General features: G+C 47.1%; 1 protein-coding gene across 9 annotated transcripts in view; it reads right to left on the bottom strand.

Annotated features, from left to right (window-relative positions):
• Positions 1–13,497, bottom strand: part of LOC146035858 (muscleblind-like protein 2) — a 137,648-nt gene that overhangs the window by 110,985 nt on the left and 13,166 nt on the right. The window contains exon 1 of one of the 9 annotated variants that reach the window (XM_083159535.1): positions 1,790–2,172. The exons of the other annotated variants lie outside the window; for them this stretch is intronic. The gene's annotated coding sequence lies outside the window, so the exon portion shown is untranslated. Of the gene's footprint in view, positions 1–1,789; positions 2,173–13,497 lie in introns of those variants that run through there. 9 annotated transcript variants of the gene reach the window in all.

Below are 13,497 nucleotides of genomic sequence, written 5' to 3'. Positions count from 1 at the left end.
ATGCCTTGCCACAGTTTTGCTAGTAAGGAATGCTAAAACTATTGCAAGCAAGGGTGTAACTACCATAGGTGCAAGGAGTGCAGCTGCTATGGGGCCCAGAGTTGAAGGGGGCCCATCTTTACAGTCTAAGTAATATGCTTTACATACATTTATCACCATCAGTTGCTAAATAGGGGGCACTTACAAACCTTTGCTATGGGGCCTAGGAATATATAGTTACACCAATTTGCAAGGCATTCTGGGAGGTGTAGTTTCCCAACAGCTGGAGGGCCACAGTTTGGACATGCCTGCATACAAGCTTTACTGTATGTGTGTTCACCTGAAAACACCAAGCATATGGATGTGAACCAGCCCCTAACGTGCACCTGAAAGAGATCACATTTACAGTGCTCGTATACTGTGAAAGAGGAAGCAAGAAACAGCCACCCAGCTGTGGCCTCACAGACTACCTTCATGTGAGCACCACACACACACACACACACACACACACACACACACACACACACACACACACACAGCAGTGTTTCCGCTCACGCTGGATCTCATAGCAGCACATCTTCCTGCACAACAAAATACAATCTTCTTTAAGTCCCTTCCTTGTACACGGTACCAGACTCCCATTAACCTATTCTTAGCATGTATCGTCTTAGTACGTTTATGACTACTGTACTGCAATGAAAGGACAAACACTACACAAATATTTGGAGCAGGAATTCTCTGCAGTGTACAATAAAAGCTCAATGTTGTGGCACAACCACGTACTATTGGCACACACACAATCTCGCACACACAAACACTTTCACATATGTTATTTTGGGGAGGCATGCTGAGCACATGTTCCGACAATACGGTACGCTGGTGCTTATTTATATTCCACCGGTGAAAGCAATATACACAAATGTTGTTAGTTCTCCATATGGGCATGTGTAAAAATCTAAATTGTTAAATATTAAGTCCTTCAAAACAGATGTGCAAGTGTATGTATGCACTTACACAAAGGACTCACTTTTAAGAAGAGCTGCTCCAGTTAGAGTATAATTTGTGCAGATTACATTTATATCAGTGTTGGACAACAGCTGGCCCTAGGGCCCAATATGGCCCTCCATATGCCACTCCAGCTGTTTTGTGTCATATTGATTATACATTGTAACACTTGTTTCAGATTAAGTTTAAAACAAATAGTTGTCACTTTCTGTGATTAAATACATTGATTTAACTTATAACTGATATTAACTGCATTAATTAAGGGTATTGTGCAGCCCTTCGGGCTGAGAGTGGGTGACGGCATATGAATCGGGTTAGGTATCAATGTTCTAGATCAGTGATGGCTAACCTTGACACTCCAGCTGTTGTTGAACTACACATCCCAGCATCAGTTTTGGCATGGCCAAATAGCAAAACTGTAGCAGGGAATGCTGGGATGTGTAGTTCAATAACAGCTGGAGTGCCAAGGTTAGCCATCACTGTAGATGAATGTATCATGTATAAAAGGTGAGGTCTGTCCAACCTACATAATATGATTGCTTGAACCCACACCACACACACACACACACACACACACGGCTGAGGAACCTTTTGCCCTCCAGCTGTTGTAGAACTATACCTCCCAGCAGGCCTTGCTAGAGTTTTACTATTAAGCCATGCTAAAATTGTTGCAGGGCATGCTGGGATATGTAGTTCAACAACAGCTGGAGGTTCTCCATATCCCTGCCTTACCGTGTAAATACTACCACCTAAGCATTACACATATACATGTATTCTTCTGCTCTTGGCTCCTGCACAAACACACCTGGCAACTGGTCTTGTAAAGTGATCCTGCACATCATTCTTTCCTGTAGCTGGAAGCCTCTCATTAGCCAAACTGCATTTTCCAGAGATTAGCATGAACGACAAAAACGACCGGCCATCTTCTGCAAGCTCCAGTGTTTTGTATTCCAGCGATTGCCCACAGGAGCGAGAAATATTAGTGTGCACAAGGTCTCACGGTCCCGGGGAAAAGAAAGTAAGTAAGCAGTCAGGAAATCAGTCAGTCAGAAGTGCCGCCAAAATGAGAGCTCTTTCTAAAGAAAGGCCCTCCCTTGTACGATCTGCCAATCAAGCATGGGTCATGAGGCTGTTTGCACAGACTGAATAGAGTTCCTATTGAAACAGCTTATGTCTGCAGCATGCTATCCTCAGCAAAGCTTTCAAGAACATATCAAATTACACAGCTTCTCTCTTTCTGCATTTAGGGACAGCCATAAAATACAATGTTTCCCAGAATACATTTTTAGGCGCTCATGAAGTAAATCTGCACAAGTGACTGTGTTTATACAGTGCACACATGACTGATATGCACATAGGTCCTCGCTGTAAAGCAAAGAGAAGCAGAATTCCAAACATTTGCTACATTATTTGAAACCAATCACAGTTGAAGTGCACCATGCAATTGTTACGCAGCAAAAATAAACACAATTCTTGCCTTTGATTTAGCAGCATTCACCCTAGAGTCCCGTACCAGTGGCGTAAGAATAGTGCCACAGACCCCGCAACGGCGGGGAGGCGATGACCAAGTGTGGGCGCCCGGCGCCGGGGTCTGTGGGAGCTTTTGCTACGCTGCTTGTGGCCGGGACTCGAGAGTGGACCTGCAGATTTACTAGCCTGGTTTGGCGCTCCTCTTAGCTGTCTCCTTATGAAAAACATCCCTTACAAAATGGCCACCCCCTTAAAGCAGACAGTTTTTGAGGATGCTAGAGGAGGCTGCATCCTCGGGAGGACTGTCCAGGAGGAGTGCCAGACCAGGCTAATAAATCTGTGATCCTGAGCCCGGCCACAGCAGATGCGGCGGCAGGCCAGTGCCCCGACTCCCGGCCACAGACCATCAAGGAGAGGTAAGGCAGGGTGGGGGGGGGTCCCAAAATTTTCCCTGGGGGGGGCCAAATTTTCGGGCATAATTTATTGTTAAGCCACTGCCCCGTACACATGGGGAAACAGAGCCGCTGCATACTTGCCTACCCTCCAGGAATGGCAGGGAGGCTCCTGAAAATCGTGTCCCCTCCCGGCCCCCCAGGAAGGTGGGAAAGTCTCCTGCATGCATCCTGAAGCTCTAGTCACCCCGGACCCACTAAATCAAATTCCACAATTCTAAAATGTCATAAATTGCATCATTATAGCACGCCCCCTCCTGGTGGACCCGCGAATTGCACAGTTTTTGTGGTTTGGGACGGAGCATTGTGATGCCAGCCTTGTCCTCGCCCCCCCCCCAAGTGAAGATTTGGGTCTCCTCTCCAGGCTTCTCCCAGGGAAGCAACTTCAAAAATTGGCAAGTATGCGTCTCCGTGCTGAGCCAGGTGTTTAAGCACAGATCGCTCAGCACACATCGCTCACACATGTATGCTGAGCTGCACTGTGAATAGATGCCATGCAGAGACAGCACTCTCCCTAACTTTCCCCCACTCACGTGACACTGCAGACCGAGAGAGGGGTGACAGGACAATTCCAGAAAAAAGGGACTGTTCTGCTGAATGTGGAACAGTTGGGAAGTATGATTTATGTATGATATGTACTTCTCAGCTCCATTTCAGAACCACAATGATGCACAATAAATACATGGATGGGTAATGAAGTTGCATATTTATAAACAACAGATGGTAGTGCACAGTCCTCATATTGAGAAATGGTTGTGACTGTCAACAATAAATAGTAAGAGAATATATCATCTTAAATAGGTCAATCTGCTGCCACTGAGCATGGGCTGTAGCTCCGGTCTGCCCTTTATAATGCATGTGGTACAGGGGTGGATTAAGCCTTTGGGGGGCCTAGGTCCCTTTAGATAACTTGTCATTACTGGCTGCAAACTGCACGGGAGAATATTACACTACTACTACTATATTATATACATACATGCACACCACATGAAAAGCCTGTTTTTTTCCCTCTGTACATTACTCTGTAGGAGACCTCACAGGTTCAGCGTTGCCTCTGATTAAAAACCCTCCCATGACAAGGCCGCTGCTGCTGCTGTCTTCCATGAGCCGGAGAAGCATTTGATGAGCTCCATCAATCAGAGCTCAGCACAAGCTTCTCAGCCTCCGACCTCTTGTGCAAAGTCTCATGGGACAACTCCCAGTAATGCTCTGCACACTTGGGGCGGGATTTTCTGTTGCTTACCGCCGCGTTCTGGGGTCCTTTTCAGCGGCGAAGTCAGTACCGCATATTCTCTGTCCCACGCATGTGGAAGTGCGCTCCCTGCACTTCCGCATTCTTGGGTTTTTCTCTCTGCGTGCGCCTCCTCATAGATTAACATTGGGCAGGAGTGCGAACCTTATTCTGTATGCCCCGCTGCGTTAATCAGCACAGGTTATTATTTCGCCTCCTCGGACAGGCGAAGAGGTATTAACCTTGGCTGTTTTATGTATTTGTAATCTCGTTTGTGGCACATTCTTTTATTAAAGTGTCATTTTTTTAATGTTTTTTTTTGGCACACACTGCCTCACTTTGGAGAGGGAAAGACGCGAGCTAACTATGAGCTATCCGGCATCCAGAAGGAACTAGTGGGCATGTCTACTCAGCACACAGCAGACGCGCATGGCACTGGACACCTAACCCAGGGATCGCGGAGGGGTGAGATGCCGCAAACACAATGTGGAAGAAGAAATGATAGAGAATACAGAGAAGAGGTAATCATTAATGGTGCGCAAATGTGCCTTTAAACTAGAGGTAAATAGATACATTTGCCACGAATGTAAGAGAATCTCCCCCTTGGGCAGTCAGTGTGCCTTGACTCCCGATGCTCAGCACCATTAATCATTGTCACATTGGCAGATAGGTGAAGCCATAACCTTCTATTAGGGTTGCAAGGGAAGTGTTGTACAACACTGGACAGTTTTATAATACAAAACCATTAAGGGCAGGTAGGTACTGGTGTTGTATTTATCCAGAATGACTCCACAAACCATATATATTATTATGAAGTTTGCATTTACAGATCATCTGTTTGCAATCTCCTTTCATATTGTACAGTAGATGATAAAATAATGCTGATGGCATCTTGCAGTTATGAGATATGTAGTCAGCGTGCTAAAGTTATGTAACATGATAAGTGAAGACCTGGCATTCATCACGCTCAAGTGTAATTTTCCTTCCTAAAACAAACACACAAACAATGCATCCTTCTTGCACACATTACATCACTGATCAAATGACTTGCTTAACAACAAACAGAGAATTGCTTTATTGCACAGGGTCTACAGAGGTATCTGCTTTGATGAGTGAAAATCGTTGTCATGGAAACCTTGCTAAGTATTAGATACTGTATACTCTTTATATGTTAACTCTTTGCGACTCACATATATACAGCTTTACAGCAGCCACAGCTTGCAGAGCATGTTGGGAGTTCTGGTCCAATAACAGCTGCGGAGCTACAGATTTGCTAAGCCTATTTTATAGGCTCACTCATGAGTTCAATAAAATATGTATGTGCACAGGCAGCACTGATCAAAGCAATACCTCAAACATCCTGATGCTGCTTGACACATGCATTTCTTGTTGCTAAATGACTACAAAATGTATCCTCATCTCCCATGCAAAGATAAGTTGGCATTAAAAAGTGTAGATCTAAGGATAATTTGCTAGGCTTGAGAGCCTGTCAAACAGTTTCCTTTGGAAAGATATGAAAGGGGCAGATGTGTGAATTCTCCAGTGATAAACATTAAACCTTCTCAGAACTCAAAGACTCATGGTAAATATATCTCCACTGTAGGACCTGCTCCTTTTTCATTATCAGAGAGCAGCACCCAGGGGCTTAACTGCATCAGTCATCATCAAATGCCAAGATCCATTCCACCAAAATGCAGTACCTACACCAGGGGCCAGATGTACTATGGTAAGAGGCGGATAGTTGTTACTGACTGCCCCTTTAAAAAATCTCTGAGTTCCGCAGAAATCCTGCAGGGCCGCTGGACTTGCATCAATACCAATACCATATCTCCCAGATGTCTGTGGTACCGTCCCTTTTTTTGGGGATGTTCCCGATACCCGCCCAGGGCTGGCGGTGTCCCAATCAGTTGGGTGCCCTTCCGTCACCTGCATGCTGCAGGCAGAGGGGCTGGAGGCATGGCCAGCAGCCCACAGAGCTGCTGGCCATGCCCCCACAACGGCAATATGGGGGCGTAGCCTCAAAGGAGTGAATTTTTAGGCCACGCTCCCTTGCTGCCAGGCCATGCCCCCAAATTTCAGGCGGTGCCTAAGGCAATACCAAGATAGGTTCAGGAACTTCAGGTCTGTGGGTGGAGCTACTAAAAAAAAAGCTAGGGAGAGATAGGTAGATTGAAAGATAGTATTTAGAAAATAAGGCTCTCCAAAGGAATTTTAAAATAAAGCTTATGGAATGTACCTTTGACCCGGTTCCTGATTATTTCATATTTAATGAGAGGTTCAGGAACTGTGGGATAAATTTACTAAAATGGGAGTAAGATGGGATGTTGCGCATAGTAACCAATCCGATTCTACTTTCTTATTTAGCACCTTCTAGAAGATAATATATACAATCTGATTGGTTGCTATGGGCAACATCCCATCTTAAAAGAACTCTCATCTTAGTAAATTTACCCCTGAGTTCCTGCTTAAAAATAGCACTGACCCACACTAATTATACAGATGTGTCCTCGTACTGTACACAAGACCTCACTACTCCATGCAGTGAGACGTGCCTGGTGCAACCAAGCAGCGCCAAGCGGTGTAGCATAGCAACTTTTTCTTTGAATTTCTTATTTGCAACGCCACCATAAAAAATGTACAAAGTCACAGACAAAGCACAATGGAACTTGTGAAATAAGCCGCTACATGGTAGCACTATGTATACAGATTCAAGGCGAGATGTACTTAGCCTTCAAAAGTGATAAAATGGAGAGTTAAACCACCAACCAATCAGCTCCTACCTGTCATTTTTTAAACACAGCATGTGACATGGCAGTTACAGATAGAGCCATCCTCAGCTATCCCTTTAATAGGATTAAGTGAGCCAACTTAATCCTCAAAGGATTACTCTGATGTATTGTTCTGTGTATTGTATTGCAGCTGAGAACTATAGATGATAATAATCCTTGGTAAACCACAGTTTACCAAAGAAGGCTAGATAAAGAAGGCTTCATCTGTAGCAGCTGATTGGCTGGTGGTTTATCACTCTCCATTTTAACACTTTTCAAGCTTTATACATCAGGACCACAAAAATGCACAACTTCCGCATAAAGAATTAAATAGATAGGTCCTATCTGAAAAAAGTATTATAGGGATGTAGCTTTCCCAAACTTCAAATAAATATTGCACTTTTTTATCCCTTTCCAAAACCACTCCCACACATTCCATACGAAAAAGGTAAAATAATTTGACCTTAAATATTTGTAACGATGGTGATTCTGGTTTTACCCATACTTGTAAAACCGTTTTACCTGCTGCTGTACAAATAGCAAGCAATAGTTTCCTGATGCCTTGAGTCATAGTTAGTTTATTCGGGAGAACTCCAAAAATCGCCCATTGTGGAGTTAAAGCCAGATCATTTACTTGATTTTCAATTGTATAATTTCTTATCTGAACCCAAATGTGTCTGATTAATGGGCACTGCCATAAACAATGGTAAAGGTCAGCTAGTTGGTGTCCACATTTCTAGCAATTATTACTATTTGAGAGTCCTGTTAAGAACCATCTAAGGCATGGGTCCTCAAACTGCGGCCCTCCAGATGTTGTGAAACTACAAATCCCAGCATGCCTTGCCACAGTTTTAACACTCCCTTATAGCAAAACTGTGGCAAGGCATGCTGGGATTTGTAGTTTCACAACATCTGGAGGGCCGCAGTTTGAGGACCCATGAGATTCTAAGGGGGTATAGGTACATTCTATGTAATATTTTTATCAATGAACTGATGCTGGCCACACATCAGACCAACTTTAATCCAACTAGTTGGTTGGATGAATAAAAATCTGTTACTGGATGGGAGCAAATGTAATTTGTAATTCAGTAATTTGCTCTGAAAATCTGGAAATGCACAAAAACCTGTCGCTCAGACAAAGTAATGTAGTTGTATCCGTTTGATTTTAATAATTTCACTGAATGTTTTTGTCCAATTTCCTGGGTTTGAGAGCAAATTGTCATTTGTCATTTGTCATTTGCTCCCATCCAGTACCAGATTTTTATTCCATCCAACTAACTAGTTGGATGAAAGTTGGTCTGATGTGTATCCAGCATTAGCCATATCCCCATTAAGCGGGAGATGGTAAATTTACACGGAGTAGCAAGATCATACTAGGGAGGGTATTCAATCTAGGAACACGGCTGTCGATCCATGCCGACAGCCGTGATCCTGGCCCGCTTGATTTTTGATCAACAGCAGATTGCTACAATCCTCGGCCGTTATCGGCAGAACGGGCCCGACAACTTCTGAAGTCGGGCTCGTTCTGCCGTGATCTCTCTTCAATGCTGTCAGTAAAGTCAGCATTTTATGGGGACCCGCCGCTATTTTTCCTGTCGGTAATAGCGGCGGCTCATTGAATCACTTAATCACTCTTTAGTGGAGCCAATATAACTTCCCAATATCAAATATGTATGAATAATTACCAAAACAGTGGCGTACAGTAGTAACACAGTGTAAATATGAACATAACCGGAACAGAGAAAAGGAAACCCGGATGGAGGTAACTCTGCATATATATGGAGTGTGGTTAACTAAATCACTGAAAGAACCGCTTCCCAAATGTAGTTTGGGGAGATAGAGCGTAAGGGCAAAAAGCTGGGCAATGCAATAAAGGATCCAAAAATGTTAAAGTTTAACTAATTTAAGATGAGAAGCTGGAATAATATTATATTCAACCTGTGCCCAGAAAATGAAATTAAGAATACAGCCAGCACAGTTTTCAAATCCCCATTAGATGGCAGCAATAGAATTATTTATTTATTGCTTATATATCGCACACATATTCCGCAGCGCTTTACATCAGTCTCTGCCCCAATGGAGCTTACAATCGGGTATGGGTAAAAACCGGACCAGGACAAGACCCCCGGACATCAAATTCTGCAGTTCGGAGCTTGTAGCGTCCGGTCCGTGGGGTGTCCTGTCCAAGGGGCTGTCTGTGACACCTGTCACCAGGTAGAGGAGGAGGGGGAGAATATAGCCTCCCTGTATGGTCCGGGCATATAGCAAAAACCAGATGGTCCGGACCACACGGGGAGGCTGTAATCTCCCCTTCCCCATGTCCCTGGTAATAGCTATCACAGGGTCCGGTTTTTACATAGTCCCCTTACAATCTATATTCCCTACCACATGTACACGCACACACAGACATTTTGGGGTTAATTTGTTGGCAGCCAATTAGCCTGGCTATAGTAAATATTTATTATATATTTTAACCATCATATAGGATACTTTGAGGTTTTTGCTTCTGCATTAATCCACTTTTTCAATATTCCAGCATCACTTGGGTTCCACACAGGGTCGGCGCCAGCACAGGCTTCCGATAGATAAATAGTTGTCTTCTTACAGTATTTCCATCTGTCTCAGTGAAGGGCTGGGGCAGGGTGCTAAACACTGCTAATTCATTGCCCCAGGGCCAAGCCAGTTGTCCTCCCACTGCGGGAGGCTCACAGGAGAGGGCAGAGAGCGTGCTCCCACCTGCATAGGGCACCCCTGTGTTTACACTGTCACTCCCCCACATTCTGAAGGAGGGACAGGTGTGTGGAGCATAGCAGCTGACAGGGAGAGGAGAGGGGATGCAACAGCCTGAAGGAGACTAAAACCAGCAGCGGCAGCTTGTCATTCCTCGGGGAGAGGGAGAGAGGCGTCTGTCCTTACCAGTGAAAGCCTCTCCTCCGGGTGCAGGGCCAGCCTCCAGGCTTCCTCCGTCCTGTCACAGCTACTCATCATAGCTTCTGTCTTCTGCAGCTGCTGCCCAGTGTGTGCTCTGTCTGCACTCAGACATTGGCTTGCAGCCCGCCCCCTGACAGCACCCTGCCTCCTTCTCAGGACTCGGCCCAGGCAGACTACTCTACCAGCCACAACACTGCTGCTACAGAACAGGTGACTAGGGTAGGGCTGGGCTTTGGGTGTTTGTCTATGTGAGAAGGATGCTTGATGCAGGGCTGGAATATGTAGTTTTAGGGTATGTGTGAGGGAGGGTGCTAGGTGCAGGGCTGGGGTATGGGTGTGTGAGAGAGGGTGCAGGGCTGGTGTATGGGGGGAGGGTGCAGGGCTGGGGTATGGGTGTGTGAGAGAGGGAGGGAGGGTGCAGGGCTGGTGTATGGGTGTGTGGGGGAGGGTGCAGGGCTGGTGTATGGGTGTGTGGGGGAGGGTGCAGGGCTGGGGTATGGGTGTGTGAGAGAGGGAGGGTGCAGGGCTGGTGTATGGGTGTGTGGGGGAGGGTGCAGGGCTGGTGTATGGGTGTGTGGGGGAGGGTGCAGGGCTGGGGTATGGGTGTGTGGGGGAGGGTGCAGGGCTGGGGTATGGGTGTGTGATGGAGCCGAGGGTGCAGGTGTAGGGTAAGGGTGTGTGAGGGAGGGTGTTGGGTGCAGGGCTGGGGTATGGGTGTGTGAGGGAGGGTGCAGGTGTAGGGTATGGGTGTGTGAGGGAGGGTGTAGGGCTGGGGTATGAATGTGTGAGGGAGGGTGCAGGGCTGGGGTATGGGTGTGTGGGGGAGGGTGCAGGGCTGGGGTATAGATGTGTGAGAGGGAGGGTGTAGGGCTGGGGTATGAATGTGTGAGGGAGGGTGCAGGGCTGGGGTATGGGTGTGTGAGGGAGGGTGCTGCTGGGTGCAAGGCTGGGCCCGGGTATGGGTGTGTGAGGGAGGGAGGGAGGGTGCAGGACTGGGGTATGGATGTGTGAGGGAGGGTGCTGGGGAATATCTGTGTTAGGGAGGGTGCATGTGTGGGGTATGGTTGTGTGAGAGGGAGGGAGGGTGCAGGGCTGGGGTATGAATGTGTGAGGGAGGGTGCAGGGCTGGGGTATGGGTGTGTGGGGGAGGGTGCAGGGCTGTGTGATGGAGCCGAGGGTGCAGGTGTAGGGTAAGGGTGTGTGAGGGAGGGTGTTGGGTGCAGGGCTGGGGTATGGGTGTGTGAGGGAGGGTGCAGGGCTAGGGTGTGGGGGGAGGGTGCAGGTGTGGGGTATGGTTGTGTGAGAGGGAGGGTGCAGGGCTGGGGTATGGGTGTGTGAGAGGGAGGGTGCAGGGCTGGGGTATGAATGTGTGAGGGAGGGTGCAGGGCTGGGGTATGGGTGTGTAAGGGAGGGTGCTGGGTGCAAGGCTGAGCCAGGGTATGGGTGTGTGAGGGAGGGAGGGTACAGGACTGAGGTATGGATGTGTGAGGGAGGGTGCTGGGTGCATTGCTGGGGAATATCTGTGTTAGGGAGGGTGCAGGTGTGGGTATAGTTGTGTGAGAGGGAGGGTGCAGGGCTGGGGTATGAATGTGTGAGGGAGGGTGCAGGGCTGGGGTATGGGTGTGTGAGGGAGGGTGCTGGGTGCAAGGCTGAGCCCAGGTATGGGTGTGTGAGGGAGGGAGGGTACAGGACTGAGGTATGGATGTGTGAGGGAGGGTGCTGGGTGCAGGGCTGGGGTATGGGTGTGTGAGGGAGGGTGCTGGGTGCAAGGCTGAGCCCGGGTATGGGTGTGTGAGGGAGGGAGGGTACAGGACTGAGGTATGGATGTGTGAGGGAGGGTGCTGGGTGCATTGCTGGGGAATATCTGTGTTAGGGAGGGTGCAGGTGCGGGGTATGGTTGTGTGAGGGTGGTTGCTGGGTGTAGGGCTGGGTATACGTGTGTAATTTATACTGAGGTGGCTGTGGTATATGTGAGACAGAGTGAAGTGGCTGAGGGAGGAGCACATATTTGGGGAGATGGTAGTGGAGGTATTTATGTATTATTCTGAAGTGACTGGGACATTTGTATTTATAAAAACTGTTCACACAGGCTGGTCTCCCCCACGTGACATGTAGCCGAGGCAGACTGCAGAAAAGCAGCGACTGACAGCCCAGTTCCTGTGCACTATAGAGCACTGTGCTCTGGTCCTACACCTCTGCAAGAAGAGGTATTGTAACAACTAGAACTTTTTTGTTTTAAATGCATTTACACAAGGGTGGCCTAACTGACATCGGCCACCCCCTCAGGAAGGACTCTGCGTTGCCAGCTGTTGGACTGCTCACTAGCCCTTATTGTTCTTCAGAACCTCCAGCGGAACGCTGCTGCTGTGCCAGTTACAGCATCAACAAGGCACTTTGTATTGCCAGAGTAGGGGGCCTGATGCCGACTGAGACACAGGCAGGTGTGCGTGGTGGTGCATATCATAATAAGCCTGTTTGATGGTCTCCACATCATCTTCCAGAAGGCAGAATATTTGCCTAGGGTGCCATGAAACCTTGCACTGGCCCTAGAAGATTCCTTCTATGGACTGTTGCCGAAGCAGCCCATAGAAGCTGTCCACACGCGCAGTACATATGTTTGTACTGCGCATGCACCAGTCCCGGCGACAACAGGGGGTGGGTGGTGTCTGCAGCCAAAGGCAGCCCCCCTCCCCCAAAAAGGTAGGAGCTGCCACTGCCTATAGCTATGGTGTGTGAGAGGTTATTGCCCAGGGCCTTGGGGGCCGACGTCGCTGCCCCACAGCACCAGCATTTAGCTTACAGGGTGCCTGAGAATGGCAACCTGCATCCAGCAACGCTATTGCCAAGACAACCAGAGCACCAGCAAATAAGTTCCATTGCTTTAAGCCAATGCAGTCAGTGATTTGACAATTTTACCCAGCAGAATATAAAGTACCAAGTAGAGCGTGAGGCTGTTCTGATGTGGTCACCTGCGAGCTGCGGCTGGTGCCACTGTTGTATTGAAAGAGGCAACGTGTACTTAACTCTGTACCCATAATTCTGCCTGACAATTTATTTATTTCAATGACAGTAATAATAATAATACTCAAGTAAGGCTCATATTTAGGAACCCTCAATGTGGACCTGCAATGCTCTTTATAAGTACCATGCCGACTGAGTGTTGCAAATATCAAACTCCAACTATATTGGAGTATATTTATCTCCAGCTTTAGGACCACCCAATTCCTTAAACGCTACAGGAAAGCTTTTTAAACCATACGTTGCACTTCTAGAAATGAGCCTTGCTAAGAAGTGCAATTATAAAGTACCAACTGTGTTCCTGTATAAAGATAGGAACAAGACTTGATCTCTCGGACCCCAAGGAGAGGCAGGAAGTTTGAGTCAACTATATTGGCAGTTAAAGTAAACAGAATGCTAAGCTTTAGCAGTTTAGCTTTTTGTCCTTTATTTGACTCCTTTCAGCTGCTTCCATGATATCTGTAGCTATAAAACCATGTTTAGAGTGACCAATGCATTTTGTGTGTTTCATTGTTTGTCATTACATAGGTAGAAAATGACATTTTAAATGAGAATTTTTAAAAAACCTCCTCCCATTATATTAGAGCTATCTGGCTATGGCATAGGATACTTGTGGGGATATAGGGGTATATTCAATTAAAGT

This window comes from Crinia signifera, chromosome 9 (assembly GCF_055691185.1).
Source record: "Crinia signifera chromosome 9, ASM5569118v1, whole genome shotgun sequence".
In the NCBI taxonomy this organism is placed as follows: domain Eukaryota; kingdom Metazoa; phylum Chordata; class Amphibia; order Anura; family Myobatrachidae; genus Crinia; species Crinia signifera.
The sequence above is the reverse complement of the archived record's forward strand: the minus strand, read 5'-3'. Positions and strand labels throughout refer to the sequence as shown.